Source organism: Bemisia tabaci, chromosome 1 (assembly GCF_918797505.1).
Source record: "Bemisia tabaci chromosome 1, PGI_BMITA_v3".
Classification (NCBI taxonomy): domain Eukaryota; kingdom Metazoa; phylum Arthropoda; class Insecta; order Hemiptera; family Aleyrodidae; genus Bemisia; species Bemisia tabaci.
In genome coordinates, this window is record NC_092793.1 from 69561831 (window position 1) to 69585153 (window position 23323).

General features: G+C 41.0%; 1 long non-coding RNA gene across 1 annotated transcript; it reads left to right on the forward strand.

The window, feature by feature from the left end:
- The first annotated feature begins 1428 nt into the window (after positions 1–1428).
- Positions 1429–3819, forward strand: LOC140225996 (uncharacterized). Its single transcript, XR_011900799.1, has 3 exons — positions 1429–1779; positions 2644–2773; positions 2858–3819. It is a non-coding gene; the product is annotated as an uncharacterized lncRNA (long non-coding RNA).
- Positions 3820–23323: the final 19504 nt, after the last annotated feature.

Below are 23323 nucleotides of genomic sequence, written 5' to 3' on the forward strand. Positions count from 1 at the left end.
ACTGAACGTATTGGCAATAGACTAATTTAGTGACTACGTCATTCGATATGATATCGAACTCTTGGTTCAAACCTAAATAAACTAAGATATACGCATTCTTCATGAGTTAATTGGGTTGATTTATTAAAATTTAGTCAATGACCGGTCATAATCAATAAAGCTCAATTAAAGACGCGAGAAATTTCGATTGTGAGAAACATTTGGACGCATTATACCGCCATGGCACAAAGGGCGCGAATCAGGAACATGGTTCTGTGTTTGTTCACATTTGAAAGAAGGGTTCAATATTATATCGAATGACGTAGCGACTAAATCAGTCTATTTATATTAACATTTCCAAGAGAACACATTAAAGATAAGGTTTTCAAGTTTTTAGCAGGTCTCTATTGTCAAAACAAGTTTTGATCAAAGCTAAAAATCCGAAAAAACGCTTACTTTGGTTTTTACTTACCGATCTCGACCAGGGCCGGAGTAAGGGGGTGGCCACATGGGCCGCGGCCCATGGCGGCAAATCCAGGGGGCGACACATTTTGCAATTTTTTTAAATGTAGGTAAAAACAAAAATCGGATTTAGAAAAAAAAATTACAAACGAGAAAGGGCTACAAAATCTCTCATTTCCTGAGAGTATAGTAATTTCTAATTTTGTCAGCGAGACAGCACCTTTAATTAGTCGAGTTAAGAGAGAAACCAAACATGACCAAACACACAATTTGGCCTGGAACGGCGCGACTTAGGAAGAAATGATGACGAGGACTTGAGATGAAAAGGAGAAGCCCTCGGCGCGGCAATCGGCATGTAACACATATTAGCGCCTACAAGAATGCAGGAATACTTCACGCATTGCATCAAACACAGTGCGACAGTGCGGTTATTGTGGTCAGCGTGAAACGGATAGCGCCTACAAGAATGCATGAATATTTCACGCATTGCGCCAAACACAGTGCGGTCAGCGTGAAACGCATAGCGCCTACAAGACTGCGTGAATACTTCACGCATTGCGTCAAACACGACGCGGCGGCGGAAGTTAAAATCATTAAACCAAATTGTGTTTGTTCTTTCATAATTTTTTCGTTCATTTCTCATGAATGGAAGGGCTTGTCCATTAGAGATAGGTTTACGAAACTTGACTTTCGCGCAAAGTTCCGTGACCTTTTGCTAGTAGTGTTGACAGGGCTTTCCCAAAAAATGTGTTCAACGCGAGTAAACGCGTTTAATTTTTTCAAGTTAATTTTCAATTTTCTTCAAATTTCTAACCTCTTCATACTAAATGTTTTTTATCTGTTGATTTTAAATTTTTGTGTCGCATCATTTTTACCTTTTTTATGATTAGTTACAATCATTAATTTTAATTGTTTCCATCTTTTTTAATTTTTTTTTTTTTTTTTTTTTTTTTTTTTTTTTTGAGGATAAGAAGGAGCTGTCGCGTATTACGCAACCTTTCTTCCAAATTCGCCCCGAGACGGTTTTTCATCTGTCCTTTTCTCCCTCATTTCCTCTGTCTCTCTCTTAGTTTCTCATGACGAGCATTTTAAGGCCTGAAGTCACTGCTTGCATACAATCAGACACATCATCTCATTTCTTTAATATCTTTTTTATCGGTGTAAAGGATGGCTGATGCAATGCAGCCTAAAAGCTGCTCTCTCTGGCCCTGCGTGCCCCGATAACTCGGCGATGTACTTCACTTTGCGTTTACCACCTCAGCTATGATTATCTGTCAATTCTTAAGCTCTCGCAAGTCACTTTAGTATATTTTATCAAGTGCAGAATGTCCATCTATTGTAAGCGGTGACGTGAACAAAGTGTTCATCTTGTTTATCCAACAACTTCCGAGTGTTATTCTTCCAAAACCGCTTAATCGAAGATATAAACTTAATTTTTGCTCTCCCACAAACTTCGCTATTTCTAGAGCGCGATTGAGGATTTATTTAGATGTTTTCAGTCCGTCTAAAACTCAACCGACCCGCTCATAGGCGATTCTAGGCCTTCATGCTTGGGGGTGCCCAGAGGCGGAAAATGTCGGAGACCGGCCCCGAAGGGGACGGTCGCTCAGAGGAGGCCTAAGTTTCGGCCCTCAAGTTTTATCCCTTTTCTACCCTCCTTTCCCATTTTCTCTCCTTCCTTTCTATACTTAAATACCTAACAATTCAATGTAGAAATTTTTTTTTTCACATAATCAATTATTTATTGAGTTTATCTACAGGGTGGAAGTGATACTTTCACCCGAAGGCCTAATCATATACATTCTAAGATTGAAAATTCCTATAAAATACATTTTGTTTATTATGGATTCCCCCCTGTCCCATAAAAGCTTAATTTCTAATTTAATAAAAGTTGTTTCTTGAGATCCTCAGTCTCTTAGTTATTGATGGATTTGATTGACCTCGCCATCACCGTTTGGTTTTTCTTCGAGGGAGGATTTGTGTGGTTGGCTTGAGTTTAAGAGAAGTTGATTCCTCTTGAGAGTTTCGCGGATGAAGTGATGGACTTTTCTCCAATTTTCTTTTGTTGAAGTCATTATTTCCATAATGTTTTTGGTAGAGATGATTTGTTCTGTTTCCTTTTCCAGTTTGGTTCTAAGATCCTTGTTATATTCGCATGTAAAAAACGTGTGATATGGTGTGTCTTCTTCTTTTTTGTTACAGGTGCAATCTGGAGAGTCTCTTAATTTAAAACGGTGGAGATATTGGGCGAATGCTCCATGGCCCGAAAGAAACTGGGTGATATAAAAATCAGTCTCGCCAAATCTCCTCTCAAGCCATCGTCTCGGATCAGGTATGACACTTCTAATCCAGAAATTCTTTTCTTCAGAGTTCCATTTTATTAGCCATTTTGTGATTTTATTTCTTTCTATTTCAGGTTGATCTTCTTGATTATATCTGGCTAGGCGTTCTTCGATCAGAATTTCGGTTGGAGGGATTCCGGAGATTATATCCAAACAGAAATCAGAGGTCGTACGATGAGCAGAACACAGGGCGATTTTAAGAGGTCTAATGGTTTTCCTAATTTCGTTCTTGTTTGTTTTTGATATTTTTGTGTTGGCCCAGACTGCTAGACCATAAAAAATAATTGAAAAGACAGCATGGATTATAAGTTTCCTTTTTATAAATGTAGTACCGCCCAGATTAGGAAGGATTGGACGGAAATTTGAGACAACTCTTTTGGCTTTGGAGCACACATCTTTTATGTGTTGCCCCATTCTGAGTCCCCTTGTTAAAGTAGAAAATTTTTAGCAAAAGTTTCCATCAAAACTAAAATCTTACAGAAAACAGTAGAATCTTTGTAAAACACGGCTATCAATATTAATTCTGTTTAAAACATTTTCAATTAATTGCTATGAGATTTTTTCTCAGTGTGAGTGAATACAGAATCTTTCAAAGCAGTAATCTGCATGGTCTTTTTTATATTAAATTTTATACTGGTTAAAAAATCAATAAATAGAGGTGAAGGTAGAAGATAAAAAAGTAAGAAAGAAGTGAAGGTAAAACAGCTATAAAACAGCTGATCAATCGACGTGCCGGGGTCTAACGTTCATACAAGAGGCCCGCAGCCCTACGCGTAAGTAGTTGAAGTTTGAAGAAGTAGTTGAAGTCAGAAGTAGTTGTTGAAGTCAGAAGTAGTTGTTGAAGTCAGAAGTAGTTGTTGAAGTCAGAAGTAGTTGTTGAAGTCAGAAGTAGTTGTTGAAGTCAGAAGTAGTCGTAGAAGTCAGAAGTAGTTGTTGTAAAAGTGTGTTTTGTTGTGAATAATATACATATCTCTACCCAAAAAATACTCTACAAACCGGCTTGTTCCTCAGCTCTACCCAGCCACCTGAGCACCCCCCCCCCTCCTTACATGGAATGGCTGCTATATTATTCTACCTCTCCTTCTCTATTGCTAATGATTAATATATATATTATTCTACCTCTCCTTCTCTATTGCTAATGATTAATATCTTTTTTTAATTATAGATTTAGTATATTTAAGTGCTGTTTTATGTCAGCACTTAAATATTAATAACCATATTACTTTATGTATATATTATTCTACCTCTCCTTCTCTATTGCTAATGATTAATATATATATTATTCTACCTCTCCTTCTCTATTGCTAATGATTAATATCTTTCTTTTACTTATAGATTTAATATATTTAAGTGCTGTTTTATGTCAGCACTTAAATATTATTATTGTATATTTATTCGTGCACTTCAATTTTCGAGGGAATAAACTATGTGTACGTATTTAAAAAAATAAGGGTATCAGGTGCATTCTCCGTTCAAACGGCACTATCCTCTTGAACTCTTCAATAATGTCTTCGAAGCTTATTTCAAGAGCAACTGTTCTCTCTACGAACGGCATCATGGCATGTTTTACCTCATGATTTACCAGAAGTCAACTTTCGACGAGATCCCCCTCCTCCCATCAGCCCTTGCCCATAATCATTGAATACTGGACACCTGCAGATTTAAAAAATTCATGAAATAAAAAAATTGCCAAATTTTTGCGCTTCATAATACGATTTTTTCTCGACGCTTTTACTTGCCCAAAAGCCTCTTTCACGGTTCCGGTAACCGTACTTAATTTTTGCTTGGGGGTGCCCGGCACCTACTGGCACCCCCGTAGAACCGCCTATGGACCCGCTTACCTCGACATGGTCAAACGTAACAAATCCTCCCTAACGTGACAGGAGCCATCTCTGATTTTTGGGAATGTGTAGCTCAATTAGGACTGATGTCCGAGATGAACCCTCTGTACCAAGTCCAGACCTCAGTCCTTCTTACCTCAGAGATGGACATCCATTATCCATCCTTGAGGAAAGTGGTGCCACACTGAGGTAAGTCTTCCTCCTGACGTCAGTGGCTCTTACGTTCAGCAAAACCGATCACATACGTAAGTCCTTCTCATAACCACAGTGCGGCTTACCTCAGTGCTGACCTCTTGCCCAAGTGTTGAGTCAAGTCCTCAACACTTACCTCAGAGCCAATTTCACTGACGTCAGAGCAATCTGCCACTGACCTGACACTTGCCTTTTTTACCAGGGTTGGTCGCGGAGTTTCTAAGTCTCTGCTCCTATTTTATTTTTTAAGCGGAAACCGAACCAATATCATGATTTAAAATTTTCAGAGTACTCTCCACATAGAGGAGAAACTTGCCACATTTTTCAAGAAATTACGTTTAGTAATTTTAGTTATAAAAGAGAAAGTGTAACAGGAAAGTTTGCAACGCCGCAAACCGAGGGATGCATGTGTGCAGTTTCACTATCGAATCATAAAATATGCATAAAAACTAACCACCTTCAGTACGCATGTGCTTATAATTTTGTACTTAACGATTTTTCATCAATTTTTTTCTTATTACATTGATTTTCTGGGTACTATGCCACAGGAAAATTTGAGCATGTTTCTCAAGGAGTGCATATGATTATTCATATAATTACTGAAATGTGCTATTCGTCATCAGTAAATAAATAATCAGCCAAAGGACTGGCTCTCAATTCCTCATCAAAAAAATTAAGAGTATGATAGTACTGAACGGCAGTGGTAGCAAAAGTTAAAAGGAGTTGATTAAGTAGAGGCTCGTCGCTTAGGGGTTTTTCTCTTTTAGTTAAGGCGCAGGTTTGTCCAAGTAAAAGATCGTCGTGAAATTTCCACATGAGCTCCATATCTCTGATGCATCTCAAAATCTGAAACGAAACAGAGCAATTCGGCTGGTGACCATTAAAGGAGAAAGGAAATGGAAAAAGGTAGAGCACCTATACATATACTAGGGGGCTATGCCCCTGGCGGCCCTGGCCGCTACGCGGCCCAACCCCCAGAGGACGCTTCGCGTTCTCTTCCCTGCAAATCAGCAACATTTTAAAAATATTGTCACAATATGTCGTGCGTGGTTGTCGACAGTATTTTTATGACAATATATTTCTGAAAATATTGTTAAATTATTGTCACAATACTTTCAAAGTATTTTTAATGAATATTTTTGCAATATATTCTAGAAAATATTAACATTGTATTATTATAGTGTTTTTGTAAAACTATTTTTTAAAAATATTTTAAAAGTAATTTAAATATGTTTTTGAAAAAATCTTGAGAAAGTGCTGACACTTAAATATTTATAAGAGATTTATATCAATTGACTTTAATTCAAATCATAACTTTAATCGACTCCCAGTTACTTTGATTGCCTTTAAGTCTAAGTCTCATTTGACCTTTGACCCAATCTATGAGTCGGTTGACTCGACTTATCATCAATAGAAGATCAGAATATTACTTTAACAGTGCAGAGTTCGATTTATATCTTCAATACTAAGATCTCTTTACTCGTGAGCGGCCACATTCGAACCCATAATATGAGAAGACTGCACTTGGAGGATCATCATACCGCCCTAAAATATCACGAGCGCCACAGCCAATAACTTTCTCCGCTAACTGGGTCAAAGGAGCAACCCTGAAAAGGATAAAATCTCTCCAGTTCCCGGAGTCTCAGCGTCGACCCCGCCGGGATGTAAATCGAGGGAAATTAGGGTTGCGGAGACGCAGAGTGATGGTTTAAAAACAGCAGGGGTAAATGGGCGGATTTGAATTCGGTAAGTTGGGGGGTCGGGTTCGAAGACCGAAGTTCGTAGTTACCGATTGGCCTCAAGCTTCTGGATCAGCGGTGTTGCTCCCGTGGCGACCCCTCGAGGCGCAAAGACGAATTGCTCCTCGTAAGCGATGGAATCCATACCCAATTACAGAGTGTCCCATGCGTTCTCGTCCCTAGAGCCACCGGCTACCTATACCTACTTCTCTTATGACCAAGCCTAAGACAAAACGTAAAATGGAGAGGAGGGAAGAAAAATAGTGAACTCAAAATTCTTTTAAATTATATCCGTTTTTCCAAGAACTTGAGGCTATTTTAGGAAATATTGAGGGGATGCTCTGAAGGAAGTTGAATTAAATTTTTGCTGGAATGAATTGAAAATTGGTGGTGAATGGTTTGTGCGATAAGTTCGGGATAGAGAAGATTGAAGCTCTAACCTCTCAACTCTACCCTCTTCCATCGTGCAGTTAATTCACACACGAATTTAATTTTTTTCCTCCAATTCAGCGTCTGTTTCTATTTAAATATACAATCCGATCTATACATATTATAGTTCTATAAGGATAACAGTATGCGCATTATACTCTGACATTCTTCCGGATTTTTTCTCTCTAAGTATAAGCTCCTTCGGTCTATCCGTTTATAATGCATCCTATAATTTGTTTTTTATACAAGATTATGTTATCATTTCTATTTGATGCCGATTGGCACTACCCTCTACCTCTGGGGTATTACTTTGGTCATTCAAATTTTTGGTACGCTTTACTTATTTTTTACATTTCTAGACTTCATTCAATTTGACTTCGGTTTTTTCTCCTCGCAGATAAGAGTGTGAGGGAGATACAAAAAAAACCAATGAACAAACTGCGAGATGCGTCCTTCAAGTAATGAAAATTCCTCTCGAAAATAAGTACCTCGAGCTAAATAATTTAACGTGTACTACCACCGAGTATTTTGATGTAAACCCGGACGGTTTCTGATACATAGGTCGAATGCACCTCGACCCTAAGTAAGCTAAGAAAATACTTTTGACCAAAAAATATTTTGCGCAAGCTCAAAGAAGATACTTTTTTAGGTTGAGGCATGAATTAATAGACACCCTATGTATGGACGAGTTGAAGTCTTACAGGTACTTATCTTCATCCGTAATAAATCCGTTGGGAGCGATCAACGGTTCGAAAGGAGCACGGTATTCGACAGAACGACGATGAACTTCCAGCGAAGCAGAGTAACCTGCCCAAGGAGTGCTCTGATAGTGAAAAGGGCAGTAAGTGCGTGCTGGGATGAACCTCGAGACCCATAAAAGCCTGTGCTAATCATGGCTCATACAGAAATCCATTTATTGCTCTCTTCGCTATCACGACAGCACGGCAGGCGAGGGAGGTGTCAATTAATCACTCGGCAGATTAATCAAATGGATGTATTTCTGTCAAACGGAACTATGTGCACCGAGACATGAGCCCTGAGACCCATAAGAATATATGCATATCAGGGCTCACGTCATAATGCACATAGTTCCGTTTGGCAGAAATCCGTCCGAATCACTGATGGTTCTTTCCTTTGGTCGGGGAAAAAATGACGCGCTCTCGATGAGTGACGGAAGAGCTGAACCCGTGTTTTGAATACCTAAAACAACCACCTCGTATTGCAAGTCGTGTGTGGATAATGAGTTCATCGTATCCCACATCGCGAAGCTTTTTCAACCCCTCCGCCCCGACGCGTGTCTGCGGGCCGCGATGTCTCAATCTCTTTTCGGTTCGCCCCGGATTCCGGCCGATGATGGATTCCGGAATTATCGATCATCCAGCTTGGGGTGAAGCTCCTGAGATTCCCGCGGCGATTTGCTTATTCCGAATCTTGCCTCGCTGTGCTTCCACGTCACAACGGGAGCATTATCGTTCTTCGAACATTTGATCGCCCTGGAGAGCATGAACTTTTACAATCACTTCAAAAGCTCTAAAAACTGTAATAAATTGAATCAGTGAGAAGGGAAACACACCAACTCGAAAAAATGAAAATAATCAAGACCCACGCGAAACTGCACAGTAGTTGAACAAGTTAACACAAGAAAAATATTTTCGTTGCCGAAAGGCAAGTACTCAAGGACGATTTAAAGGTTCAAGTTGGAACAGATGCGTTAACTTCAATGACCTTTATGGAAACTGACTCTCTTTAATGAAAATGGAGCATTTTTGAGTTACCGAGTTGATGTGTTTTCGTTCTCACTGATTCAATTATTACTGCAACATGCCGATGACTTCTATCCAAGCATAGGACAGGTAAACTTGGAAAATTTTCTGAGTTGACGACAAAATTTAAAGAACAGTATAAGCATACTGACAGAAAAATGTTGGTAGCTGCACGGTGTTACAATTTTTTTTATCATTTCAGTAGTGTGTCATGGTCTACAACAAATCGGCGAAAAAGGCTGTAAACATTTTGTAAATTCTCCTGATGAGACGTGAATATTTGGCGAAAAACAATGATAATGATCGACGTGTCATCAGAAGACATTGATAAGAGATGTGACCTCCGCGTGAACTGAAGTTGCCGATCAAGAACAATCGATGTACCTATATTTTTCTGTGATTTTTTCACATCATTACAATCACAATTTGATTGAAAGTGTCCGAAATTTTCAAAGAAAAATATACATAACTTTTCTGTGAAGAGACATTTTGTCAAGAGAAATTTGGAAACGTCCAAATCATTATACAACGTTTTTCCTCGGCGCACAATAAAATTGTGTAAATTTTTTTTCTTTCCTTCCAACTTTTGACAAATTCGTTTATTGTTCCACTGATGAATGAAACTTTTATTTAACGTTGCAGAAACGCTCACTTATGTCAAGTTATTCCACATGGGAGCCTTGTGCTCATCATGCTTCACACTTAAGCATATACATTCACGAGAGGCTCAGATTTGGCAAAAATTTTATTACTTCAGGCAGACCCCGGAAAATTTGCCTAAACTCAGCTTAGCCGTAAATTAAGGGCTTGAAGCACTATTATTTTATGTACTAACACGTTGGAACTTATTTCCCTCCTCATTTTTCAGAAAATGCCGTTTGCTGTTAAATCTAAAGTATCTGAAAATATCATGGAAAAATATTCATATCTTTCCTCAAAAATGGCAGGGTCGGATTTATCTACTTGCCGCCCATGGACCGCCTGTATTTTGCCGCCCCTTTCTCATTCGTTTTGAAACATCAATAAAAACTATCAAGTGAAATACCGGAGGGGGAGGGGTGCAAAAGACGCGTTTACTCGTGTTGGAAACATTTTTTTGCGAAAACCCTGTCAAAACTACTAGCAAAATTTACACGGAACTTTGCGCGAAAGTTAAGTTCCGTGAACCTATCTCTGTGAGGACAAGGCCCTCCATTTCTAAGAAATGAACAAGAAAATTATGAAAGAACAAACATAAATGTGGTTTAACTTCTGCCACCGCGCCGCGCTGCACTTACTGCACTGTTTTTGACGCAATGCGTGAAGTATTCATGCAGTCTTGTAGGCGCTATACGTTTCACGTCGACCGCTGCTGACCGCGCTGTGTTTGACGCAATGCGTGAAGTATTCATGCAGTCTTGTAGGCGCTATGCGTTTCACGTCGACCGCTGCTGACCGCGCTGTGTTTGACGCAATGCGTGAAGTATTCATGCAGTCTTGTAGGCGCTATGCGTTTCACGTCGACCGGTGCTCACCGCATTGTGTTTGACGCAATGCGTGAAGTATTCATGCAGTTTTGTAGGCACTGATATGTGTTAAATGCCGACCGCTGCGCCGAGGGAGGGCTTCTCCTTTTCATCTCAAGTCCTCGTCATCATTGCTCTCTGCGCCGCGTCGTTCCAGACTGTACTCATTAAAGGTCCTGTCTCTTATATCACCGAAAGACGACAAAATTAGAATTTTCTATACTCTCTGGAAATGAGAGATTTTGTCGCCTTTTCTTGCTTGTAATTTTTATCTGAATCCAATTTTTTTATAATACTTACATTTAAAAAAATTGCAAAATTTGCCGCCCCCTAAAATTGCCGCCATGGGCCGCGGCCCATGTGGCCACCCCCTAAATCCGACCCTGAAAAATGGATATTGTATACGCGGAAATTTGACAGAATTCAAAGGTTCATACCATGTTCTTAGCTGGACAGCGCTGATGAATGGGTCATAGCCGTGTACCCTTGCGTCTGACAACCAAAGTTGCTAGATTGTGCGAAAAACTGTAGTTGTTTTACATAGATTTTTGAGGGGAAAATTGCCGATTATTCTCCAACATCTGACAACGATGCCAGCGACTACCCCCTGACTGAGCCGGCTAATGCGCATACATCACTTCACCCTGAGTATAGCCTCCACTATGACTGATCCAAATGCACCAGTCACTGGCGTGTAATGCCATCTATCACGCTCATATAAAAAAAAACTCTCGTGGCCTGCTATGCATCTATCCATCAACCAAGTTTACCTGAAACATTTTAAATAATGAGGAAATATCACCAGGTAAGTTCTATTTATTTTACTTGTTGTGCGCGCGTTGCTAGTGAGGCACCGCAATATTTTATCTTCACAAAAAGCTTATAATACCGCACCTTGGTTACTTTTCATTCGAATTCGATACATCATTATAATATAATAGTTTGTTGGGAACGATAACATTGTACCCGCAAAAGTTTCATAGGATAATTCACTCATATTCTCAAACACGATTGCAAATTTTCTTTCGAAATTTTTGTGGATTCCCTTTGCAACTTGACGAACATTTCCTGTTTTCGATGTGAAAAATGCATACGATATATTGTGAGGAAAAAAGTTGTCAGATGAAACTGCGAAAAGTTGCAATGCAAGGAAGTTTGTCTGGCTCTCATCCCTTCACTTGGAAAGACTCAAGCAACACTAATACATAGCTCTCAAGACTGTAGTATGAAGTGTCCACAGTATACAGTAAAGTCATCGTTGCTCTCACAAAAGAATATAACTACACTTCGATGATGCCAGATTTTTCCGTGCACATAGGATTTTTATCGGGAGAATTTGGAAAATTTCCGACTGAAAATATCACTAATTGTTCTTCTGACCTCTTGCAAACACAGAAAATTTTTGATGAAAATTTTACGGGTTGCTTCCCATAAAAAATGAATTGTTCGAGTCAATTTTGCAACCTTGGAGTGGAGTTACGTTCCTTCGCACAGGAAACAACGAAGTGTCTGGACTGTGCTACAATTGGACCACATTTTGCAATAAGGAACCACTATTTCTGGTTCATTTTAGAAACAACATATATGCCATTGGTTTCCCTATGCAGAAAGGTGCTTTTATGGGAGAGCCAGCGATAGTGGTTCCTTATTGCAAAATGTAATCCAGTTGGTCACTAGCGTGTCGCTTCGATGTCTAGAAAATGGTGCTTAGAAGAAGAAACCTTCATCGCCGCGTTGAGGAAAAACGCCATATGAGCATTCGAGAGCTGCCAAATTTCCCCGAATAAAATATGTATTTTTGAAGAAAGTTATGCATATTTTCCCTTGGAATTTTCAGATATTTTAGACTGAATTGACTGAAAAATTTGCGGGAAAAATCCACAATTTTCTCAGGAAATTCGGTTTTTCTTGAAAGAAATATTGCAACGTCTGAAGGCTCATACGGCGTTCTTCCTCAGCACGGCATTATTAGAGTCCCTTTATACTGAGAGTCGAGACAACACCCCCTCATGGAGTCACATACAGGAATAAAGATTACAGAAATTGAACGTTTTTTGTAATCTTTGATCGGCCCATTCTCAAATTCCTTTCTCCGTTCCTTCTCTCATTCCGTTTGTTCCTTGCCGAACCCGTAATTCCCTGGTCCATCCCAGATTATAAGCTTTGGAATCGGTGAAAATGTGATCTTTATTCCCGTTTGTGACACTGTGAAGGCCTAAAATAGGGGAACCAATCAGAAATGGATTCACATTGTCTTTTGACTCTCAGTATAAAGGGACTCTAGGCAATATATCGACGGTGAAACTACCAAACCACGTATCTCGGTTTGCGACGTCGCAGACTTCCTGTCATACTTTATTTTTTAAATGAAAAACTACTTAACGTCTAGTCTTGAAAATTTCTTTGATTTTTCCTCTTTGTGCGGAGAAAATTCTGTGAAAATTTCAAGGAATGATATTGATTTGGTCGACTTCAAAAAAAAAAATGCGAGCGTAGATTTTTAAACACCGCAAACGAGATACGTGGTTTGGTAGTTTCACCGTCGATATGCAGAGAGGGTGACTCAAGAATCTCGGCTAGGAGAGGAGGACGGCGGCATGAAAGCGCGGTAGGAGAACCCATCGGATGAAATTAACACGATAGCTGATAGGATCTTCTGCGGGCAGCGCAGCGCGCTAATCCCGCAGCCGCTGTACAGTAGCTTATGACCAATGACTTTGAAAATATTCTAAATAATCGCTGCTCCACTGAGTGTAAATAAAGCGAAGCTCTCGCGAGCGCGCGCGCCGCCGAGCCGGGGGAAAAATAGAGTTTATTAAATAAATTATAATTACCGAGGAATCCCGGGGTGAGCCCCGGCGGCCGCAGGCCGGGCGCCCGGCGCGGCTCACACCGGAGGATTAGGAATGTTCCTTGGCTGGTCTTTAAGATTTTATGATCAATAATGTTTGCCGCGACTCAACATCAAATCCGTCACTCGGAATCAGTTCAAGTCCATCTCCCGTGGTCCTTTGTTCACCTCGACCAGCCACCAGGAAACCAGTCCCCCTCGCCGTCGTTGCCGCACCCAGCACCCTCCGATACTCCGCCGTGCTAAGGAAAAACGCCGTATGAACCTTCAGGCGTTGCCAAATCACCTTTGATAAAACGAAAATTTCCTGGTAGATTTATCAATATTTTCCTGCAGATTTTTCAAATAATTTAGTTCGCAGTATTACCTGAAGATTCTGAAAATATAAAGGGAAAATATTCATGACTTTCGTCAAAAATAAACGTTTTATCGAAGGAAATTTGGCGACCCTCGAATGTCAATACGACGTTCTTCCTTAGCACGGCAGTAGTCCGTCCTCAGCAAGAGCGCCGTATCTACATTCCTACCTTGCCGAACTCCCTCCGATAGAATGCAAGTTTCCTTGGAAACCGATAAATTGGACGGAGTTAAACAGAAAGGAACCAAGCCACATCGGGATCGAACCGAGAAAAAGAGGCTTAAAGTTTAGCTCCTGCATAAGACTCAATGTAAAAATTAATCTTCAAGTTCAATTTCTGCAAAATTTGCTCCAACAAAAACTTTGAATTTTTGGCGATAGATAGTAGAGAAGTGGTTGAGTTCAAAACCACTCAATTTTTTCTAAAATGTGGGTTGGTTCCTTTCTACTTAACTCAGTCCAATTTCCCTCCTCAATTTTCTCCACGGATTTTCTGCCCAATTTAATCTGCCAACTCCAAGAATCTCAAGGGAAAACATTAATTTATAGCTTCTTCGAAAAATTTATTATATACAGATGAAAATCTGGCGGTGGTGGAATGTTCATAGGACGTTTTGCCCTGGCGCGGCGGGGTGGATGACAAAGGCATCGCAACCAGAGAGGAATTTGAATACGGTTTGGCGACGATTCCCCAGCCCCCAGAGATCCCGGATGACTTCGTTATCGCTGCCTCTTCCCTTCAATAGCAGTCATGTCTCTCGACGCGTTCGGCCGATGGTTCGATACCTCGGATTCCCACGAGTTTTCGAGGCGATCGATCTATCCCGTGAGACGTATGCGCGAGTCTCCGGTCGAACGGCGTGCTTTGACAGCCGTGTCCGACCTGGCGGCCACCGGCCACGGCTCTTGCCTCGAGCCCTGGTGAGCATTTCTGCCGTACTAAGGAAGAACGCCATATGAACCTTTAGGTGTTGCCTAATTTCCTTTGATAAAACGCGAATTTCCTGGTTTTATGAATATTTTCATCCACGTTTTCACATAATTTTGTTCGCAATTCCACCGAAACGTCCTGAAAATCTCAAGGAAAAATAGTCATAACTTTCCTCAAAAATGAAAATTTTATGTAAGCAAATCTGGCAACTCTTGAATGTTCATACGGTGTTCTTCCTCAGCGCAGCAGATTTGCCGTCGTCCATCACCACTCACCAGCGTTGTCTCATGTCTGATTCGAGGAGAAATGTTGTCAGGATTAAAGCTCACCAAAACCAACGGGAAGTCACTCGCGGTGCAGATGAATAAAAAACGCGCTCTGCGAGAAGATATCTTATTCCGAGCCTTATTTTTTGCTTTAGACGTGCACACTCCATGCATGTATGGCTTTTTTATGTAATTCTATATATGGCCTTAGAAAAACATGCTCCCCAAGCCTTTAGCTTTCAGCCCTAAGCGTTTTGAATTAACCGTATTTAAGTCACAACTGCTGGCTGTTAAATATCAACCTTTTCTACTAGAAGCGCGAAGTTGATGCGATTGAAGAATCCTCGTTTGCTCAATTTTTCCCCTCGTCGTTGCTATACATACATACATACATACATATAAGTCGCTATATAGCACTCCCTCGCGCTCTACGACTCCTAACCTCCTCTGCTCTCTTTCAAACCACAAATCTTGGGGAATCTTGGGGGTCGTTGGTATCAATAGGAATTTTTTCATGGGGAGGACGGAGTGAGGTTGATGGCGGAAAGGAGCTCAAGGATAGAAGTTCTTGAAACTCGAATATAATTATCTGGAGATCCGAACTTCAAAGGGCCAGCCAGACTCTCAGGATCCTTTCTGGCAAAATTAGGGCATAATCAAAGGTAGACACCAAATTGCATCAATCAAAATGGTAAAGAATTAGAAAATATACTATTTTCATATCATCAGTCAAGTTAGAATGCCGACATAATACATCGACGAGGGGTTGACAATTGATACATCACAATAAAGGGCAAAAAGCGCCTTCATATAGCTGGCTGTAGAAAGCGGAGCAAATCATATAGCCGGGCTATATGAAGCTATAAAAAAGTATACAGTCGGGCTGTAGTTCCTATCGCCGGGCTTTACACTTTATCGCCATTGGCTATAAAAGGCTATAAGAAATTGTGTAGAAATTCGTGTGCTTTGGAAATCATTAAGTTTGATACGGAACTACCTTTATATTTACAAAACACACATTATATTTTCCTTTGAAACATATTTTTTTTCCATCAATTAAAATGAGAATAGGCCATACAGAGTGTGCAAACATTTCAAAATCATGAGTTGAAAAACGCTGACTCCGCGAGATGAAATATTAGAGCCTAACACAAAGCGGAGCGGCGACGCACTGGCGCCTACAAACCTAACAGGGAAACTTCACGCATTGCGCAATGCGTGAAGTATCCCTGTTAGGTTTGTAGGCGCCCATATGCGCGTTTCGCGCTCTCTGCCTGCCCGCCGCGCCGCAGCGTGCCACGGCGTCTGAAGCAACTGTTTCACACCAGAGGTATTGCACAGTATCATAAGAAATTGAAGGCTCTCCAACATATTAAGAATGACAGGTATCCTTCAAAAGTACGGAGCTCTCCTCGCAAAATGAATCAAGATACTACGGCACAAAAAGAGAGCGTTGGTCCAAAAACTAACTAAGTCCTAGTATCCGTATTTAGTAACGTTCAGCATAAACTTTATCGTCTGGCTGTTGCTGAATCGCCATCGGCTATAAAAGGCTATAAGGAATTGTACAGCCGGCTACAGAAGCTATTGGAAATCTTACAGCCGTCTTCAGGTCTATAGTATTTTGGAACACACATTCTACTGCCAATTTTTACCAGGGAAATTATCTGAAAAATTGGATGAAAAATAATCTCAAGTTTACCAGGAAATTCGTGCTGTATCAAAGAAAATTTGGCAACGCCTGAGGTTCATACGGCGTTTTTCCTCAGCACGGCAGGATAGGTGCTCTAGGTAAACGCTATCCAAATATTCTTCAATGAGATGAGGCAACCTCGGTTGGTAAACAACGCCCCGGTGACAAGCCGATGAAGACACGTCCGATTGGAGGCTGCTCACTTTCAAAGGGGTTTCATCTTTCGATTTTCCTGAGGAGCCATCGGGATGGAGACCGGTGTGGCTGTCCGGTGATCGGTGAAGTCGCGGCTACCGTTTTCGGTCCGTCCCTTCTCATGAGCGATCGCTGCCACCTCAACGAGCTCCTCCAACGAACAGAATGTCCGCTCGCGCTTATCTCCGGGGCCATCGTTGTCACCGCCGTGCCGTGGTGCGGCGTTGAGTTTTGTCACTACGGATACCTTTTACTTATGAAAAGTCATTCGGAATGGAAACGACCAGAGAACCTCGGTCACCCGCTGAGTCGGTGACTCTCCCGCCAGAAACTTGAGCCTAAACACCCCGCCCCAGTTTGCATACAGCACCCAAGAGCTGCGAACTGATTATTGAAATTGATTGACAAAGCGATAGAGAAAGAAGACACGGGGAGTATGGAGCGATCCTATTGGAAGCGGGTGGCTGCAGAAGACAAAGGAAGCAGGTAATATAGACTATCTAAAGGCAACCCATGCACGAGAGACCCTATACTTAGTCTATCATTTTCCCCCATAGTCTATAACAACCACCCGTTTCGACGAATAGGAGGGGTTCTTACAAACAAAGGGGGGAATGATGGACCAACTGTAGAGCCTATTGTCGGTTGCTGTTAGTCAGTCTATTACATACCTACCACCTCCTTTGCCCATCTCAACTACCCGCTTCCATCGATAGGATTTTCTCCATTTTCCCTCTGTATTTTATGTCTATAGCTTTGTCTATAAATTTCCATAATCAGCCTGCTGAGAGGAAATAATGAAGCACGTCCAAACCTTTCCTTTCTTCCTTCAGTAGGAGTCAAATCAATCATGACGCAATGAGCTCGTTCAATACTTTTTATATTAAATTTTTTAGAAGAAAGTGCACTTAGCTCAAAGTTGAGTCCCTCTCTCCTCAGAGTAGCGCCATCTGGAATCTATTTCTGATTGACTTCCTTTTTTAGGCATCATAAATGTCACAAACGGGCAAAAGGATTGCACTTTCGCCGGTTGTAGGGCGTATAAACCAGAATCGACCAAGGAACTAAATGGACGACAGTGTACCAAGGGAATGAGAGAGGGAATGTAGGTAAGGAATTGGGGGATGAATTGAACAAAAATTAGGAAAAACAGTACCAGCTGTGTAGTTCAGCTTTAAACCAGTAGTAATAAATTTAAACGCTCATCGCCAAGAAATCCAAGGTTGTGTCTGAAAACATCCGTTCGCCTCGAGCGTTACATTCGAGGATGGCTGTTTACTTGAATTTCAAAACTTTTCAAAAGTTCATACGGGACCGATATGCCGTAAAACTTTTTGGATGTTTTAATGAGAGGAAATATTTACGGATGGATCAAATCAAAATGAACATCCTATGCACAAAGTTCCTTATTGGTTAATTTTGAATCGTCCCTTTCAGCATCATTAATACGTCTAATTCATATTGGTCTTATACGTGTGGAAAGTGTGATGAAGAGGGACGACAGACTTGAAAGAGCATTTAGCAGTGGCTGTTGGGAACACCTGTCCTCCCCTGTCAAAGCTGAGTAAGGTGGACATGGGTACGTTCACAGGCACAAGAGGCCTACTGAATATGAAGCTCCCACTCAAATTTGGGCGATTGTCTCCGCTCCTCGGGGCTGGATACGAGTCCGTGTGAAAAGGCAAAGAGAGAGACAAAGATACAAAGAGAGGGTTGCACGAAAGCGAAGAAAGTGAGCGACACCAGCAGCAGCACCAACAAGCATGGAACGTGGGTGGTGAGCCTCGAGAGGGAGGGGGGTAAAATGGTCGCCTGATGGTTCCCGGGGAGGGGGAGGGGGAGGCAGGGACCGGGAGGCGTGTCCTGGACTCCCGCGCGTCAGGTGACAGCGGTCACGCCGAAGCCAGGGTCCGGGCCCCGCAGTGGCGTGGCGTGAATGATCGATTATCTATATTTTCCCATTTGAAGCTATGGTGAAGAATCGACTATCAGGGTGTTCGCTGCGAACACCCCATTTATCGATTTATTTTAATAGGTTTGAAGGGTAGATCAATCGATATATCGCAAAGCACGCCACGCCACTGGGGCCCCGACTCCCGGGAGCTTTGAGCACCAAGACACGGATGGCGAGGCGCGACACCGTGCGAGGCAGCGAGGCAGCGAGGCAGGCCGAGGTAATCTTGTAATGTATGCGTATTTGCATGAACCGATGTTAATTAGTGAAAACTCCCGCGACAAAGGAAGTGTTCACTCCAATTAGGACGCTTTGTGTTTCACTAGCTGTTTCCAATCTCTGGCCATAGCCAAGCTACAGGCACCTCCATAGATCCGGGTCCCCGTTTTGCCTCCTTTACAGGAGTCTAGCAAAGGCCAGTTCTACCATCTCTGGTTCATTGGGACAGTTGCACTAGTCTCGGACGGGTGTACCTCAAATATTAACGAAAATATCGGCATTCTAAAAACACGGAGTATGGCATCATCCGCTGCGCTTTTCAATTGTCAAAAATTTTACGAAACTTGGCGGAGATGAATTATAGATTTTTTTGTAGTGGCCAATCATTGTAATTCCTTGTGAGGATCTACTTTTGGAGTTATAATGTGCTAAATTTTAATCAGGATCTGCAAATATTGTCTCTCTTAATCGCAGTGTCAACCATAAAACCTCATGTGGAAAGGAGTAGTTTTAAGAAAGACTATATGAATTCGACCCAAAGTCTCTTTTCAAAACTCGTAAGTATATGTATCTGGTTCGCTTCAAAATATCCATTGGGCCGAGTATGATCCAAAATGGAGCTCTTGCACCTGTGCGGGGGATTTGTGACGTAAGTACTTTTTCTTTTGTAAAATTTTGCGAGAAACATGATGGTGCCACTGGTTTTCTCCGAGATGAACTCCAAAGCTCAAAAAAAGCTCTCAAAGTTGAGGCCGTAATGGAGAGTATAACCCGTGTTATCCTGAGAGTCCATCAAGTCACCAACAAGTCTAACTCTCCATGATAAGGAGCAACCGCATTAGCAAGGTTGCCGTGTTTTCACTTTTGAAGTCATCAAACAAAAAGGGCAACCCTGTTAGTGTATTTGCTCCTTACCTTTGCATGGAGGATTTGACTCGACATAGATATGGGCTCTCAGAATAGCGTGGGATATCTCCTTGCGGCCTCAACTTTTCTCGAGAGCTTTTTTTGAGCTTGGGAGTTGATTTCAGAGAAAACCAGTGGCATTATCGTGTTTCTAGCAACATTTTACATAGGAGTGCTTGCATCAGAAATTCTTGACTCATGCGAAATATTCAGTACTGGAAAAAAAACACATTGGATCTAGAGTCCAGACTCTTGAAAACATTGACAAGAAAAAGGACTCTTGATTCAAGCAGATTTAAGCTTAGATCAAAAGGAAATCCGCTCAAATTAAGGGGCTTGGTTCTTTACTTATTTTTATTCTTATAAAAATATGGTTTAGAGTACATGGATGATTACATTTTTATCACAATTTTAGATAATTTGTAAGTGATGGTAAAGCTTGTGCTTGGTGAACTTCTGGGAAGGTCTGATTTTCAAGCATGCAAAAAAGAATCCTTTTGAAAAGCTGGAGATTTGATTTTTAAATCAAGCATCATTCTTAAAAAAGCTTGGATACACTGGAAAAAAACACATTGGATCTAGAGTCCAGACTCTTAAAAACATCGACAAGAAAAAGGACTCTTGATTCAATCAGATTTCAGCTTAGATCAAAAGGAAATCCGCTCAAATCAAAAGGCTTGGTTATTGATTTAAGCTTAGATCTGATTGAATCAAGAGTATTTTTTCTTGTTGATGTTTTTAAGAGTCTGGACTCTTGATCCAATGTGTTTTTTTTTTTTTTTTTCCAGCGAGGACTCGGAAAATCAACGCGGGCTTATGGAGCAGCCTGTATTACCAAAAGACTTTGGTGTGACTTAAGTGTGGGCAGACTTGCGTCAATATTGTCAACGGATACGGGGCGGACGAGCGACAGCAGCCACCGACGCGATGACAATTCAAGGCACAAAAAAAAAAAAAAAAAAAAAAAAAAAAAAAAAAAAAAAAAAACACGGGGCGAGCGCCCGAGCGCCTATCGGCTATCCAGACCTATTCCTGTTCTCGCTTCTTGGCGATGAATTAAAAAAAAACACGCTCATGATTTATGGGATGCGCCTCTTCCTGCTGCCGCTGCCCGTTTCCCGAATCCCGAGAAAAAACCCGATGAACGGTGAGAGCCACCGAACACCGGAAACCTGGCACCGCACCCCGACAATTCATTAACCACTCCATTATCCTCTTTATCACACAATAAATACTTAATTTTTGTGACGAGTCCCCCTGCCTATTATCACTAATTGTTTTTACAAAATCATTGTTGTTGGGATCTAAAAGTGTCGAGGCCTTCCCGCTGACCCTGATGTTTTCGAGTTGGAGAACGGCCAGCTCTTTTACACAGAGAGACTGGGGGGCCCCCAAATTCTCAACGTTCAACTCTTCGTCGTCTATGTGCGGGGAAAATTTGTTGTTCGGGCGAAACAATGACACTCCGAGTTTTTACGTAACTGCAGTGCGTGGGTAATTATATCCAAAACAGATTGATGTCAATTTCAAAAGAGGATTGGAGCGGGAAGACTGCTAGTAGTAAGTTAATTACGTTTTGAAAGCAGGCCTTGCTCTAATTAATGTAACCCTTCGTTGTGACAATGAAAAATGTCACCTGAGAAATTATAAAACGACGACTATGTTTCACAGGGGATTCACTGCATGTATACTTACGAACGGGTGAGATTACTTGGAGCTTGAAATTGCTTGATTTCAAACATAAAACAGAAATGCCACACTTATTCAAATTAATAAAACCTTGATTGTTTGGCAGATCAAACACTTTAAAATTTTCAATGAAAAACGGTAAAGAGGAAAAAAATAAAATAAAAATCCACTCATATGTAGTATAAAGTAACATAGGAACCACTGATCTTTCAATGCACGTGAGTATAGATGCTTTAAAAAAAATTTGAACTGCTAGAAAAATCCGAGTGTTTCCTCCCTCGTTTACTTTAGATCTGGAAGATGTAAGGTATATTTTCTGCACACATTTTTCAGAAAAGGTTCGTCGAGGGCGCTAAGGATGGAAATTGATGTCACTTCCCAGAAAACAGGAGTGTGTCATCTGCAAACATCAAGCTTGCTTGGCACCATCATAAAATGCACTTAGGCCTGCATTCAACTGGCGAAACGACACGGCGAAATAGATACAAATCAACGTGCTCCAAGGTCAAGAAATTGCCTACTCGTCAATATTGAAGGCGTTTTGTCAAACGCGGTGACAGTAAAATCTTGTTTTGTAATTCTCGGACAGAATGATTTCATTGAAACAGCACACTCCCCTACACTTGATGAGTGGGTTCTCGAAGAACAGTAAAAGGGCAGGAATTTATGTAATTTGCTAGAAAACGGCAGTAAGTCCTTGTCCTCAAACATGGAACTTGAGAGCGCATCATAAAGCAAACTGGTTGATCTTTTGCGTACTATCTCAATATTACAGATGGACTGAGAGCTGATTTTCTTGTAAGTTTTCTCCGATTTTTTTTTATGAGTGATTGAAAATATTGCGGCCTCTATTAACACTGATAATGACAATGCAACTCACAAAATTTTGAGATCTGACAGTGCGAAGAGCAGCGGGAAAAACCCACATATTCTACCTGTACAGTGCCGCGCAACAAAATCTAAGCGTCCTCCTGTCCTCACTTCGATTATAGCGTTTTCCGATGACGCGGCGCACAGTGGATCGAGTCAATTAGAGAGGTCGGACATGACATTTTTGACAACAATTGCAAATTTTGGTGTTTATTTCTTCACATTTTACATTTCAAGGAATGCTCAGAGTAGAAAATTTTACGAGGAAACCAATAGAACCACTTTCAGAACCTCAAAGTTTTGTATTGACGGAGTTATAAAGCGTTTGAAGCTTGCAAATTTTGTCCGACCTCTCCTTTTTACTCAATCTACTGTGCGGCGTTGTCGGGTGCCGCGAAAAGACGCTCCTCAGGTCCCATACCTTAAAAATTTGATGGTGCTGAAACATATAAGAGATCACCAAGACGGCAAAATGCAGGAATCGGTTTAGAGACTTTAATGCAACGCAGAAAAGTAGGCGCGAGTTGCTTACGCATGGAGACCTCATTATTTAAACATTCGCTCATGCTGAGATTGAGACCGCACCAGAGATTTTTAGATCTTTGGTGGCAGACATTTGTTTTTTGCCTGTAACTTTGATCGACAGAAAACATATTTTCCAACGAGTGTGACTCGTTACATCTGCGAATGTGACAATAGTGCAAAGGGAAAATGGTTTGTAAATAATTCGGGGAAAACTGTGCTCACCACGTAAGATTACGCCAAAAATTGTGTCCGTAGGCGAATTTTCAGATCATCAGTAGCAAGCCTTTGTGCTTCGTTTGCCAATGCGATCGACAAAAAACGCGATTTCCAATGAGTACGATCAATTACAGTTTCGAATGTGGTTACATTGAAGTATAAAATATAGGAGTATTCAGAAATTTTTTCGAGGAAAACTGTGCTAATCACGTGAAATTATTCTAAAATTTTATGCAATTTAAACATTGTCAGACTTCTTAACCCACGCGTTCATTCCATAAAGGACCTGCCTAGTTGCCCGAAATCACAATTTCAGTTCAAGTCGATAATGTGTTTTCGGAACCTCAGGAAATTGAAATTATTTCTCGGTCTTTTTCATTGGCTTAAAAAAAACCCTA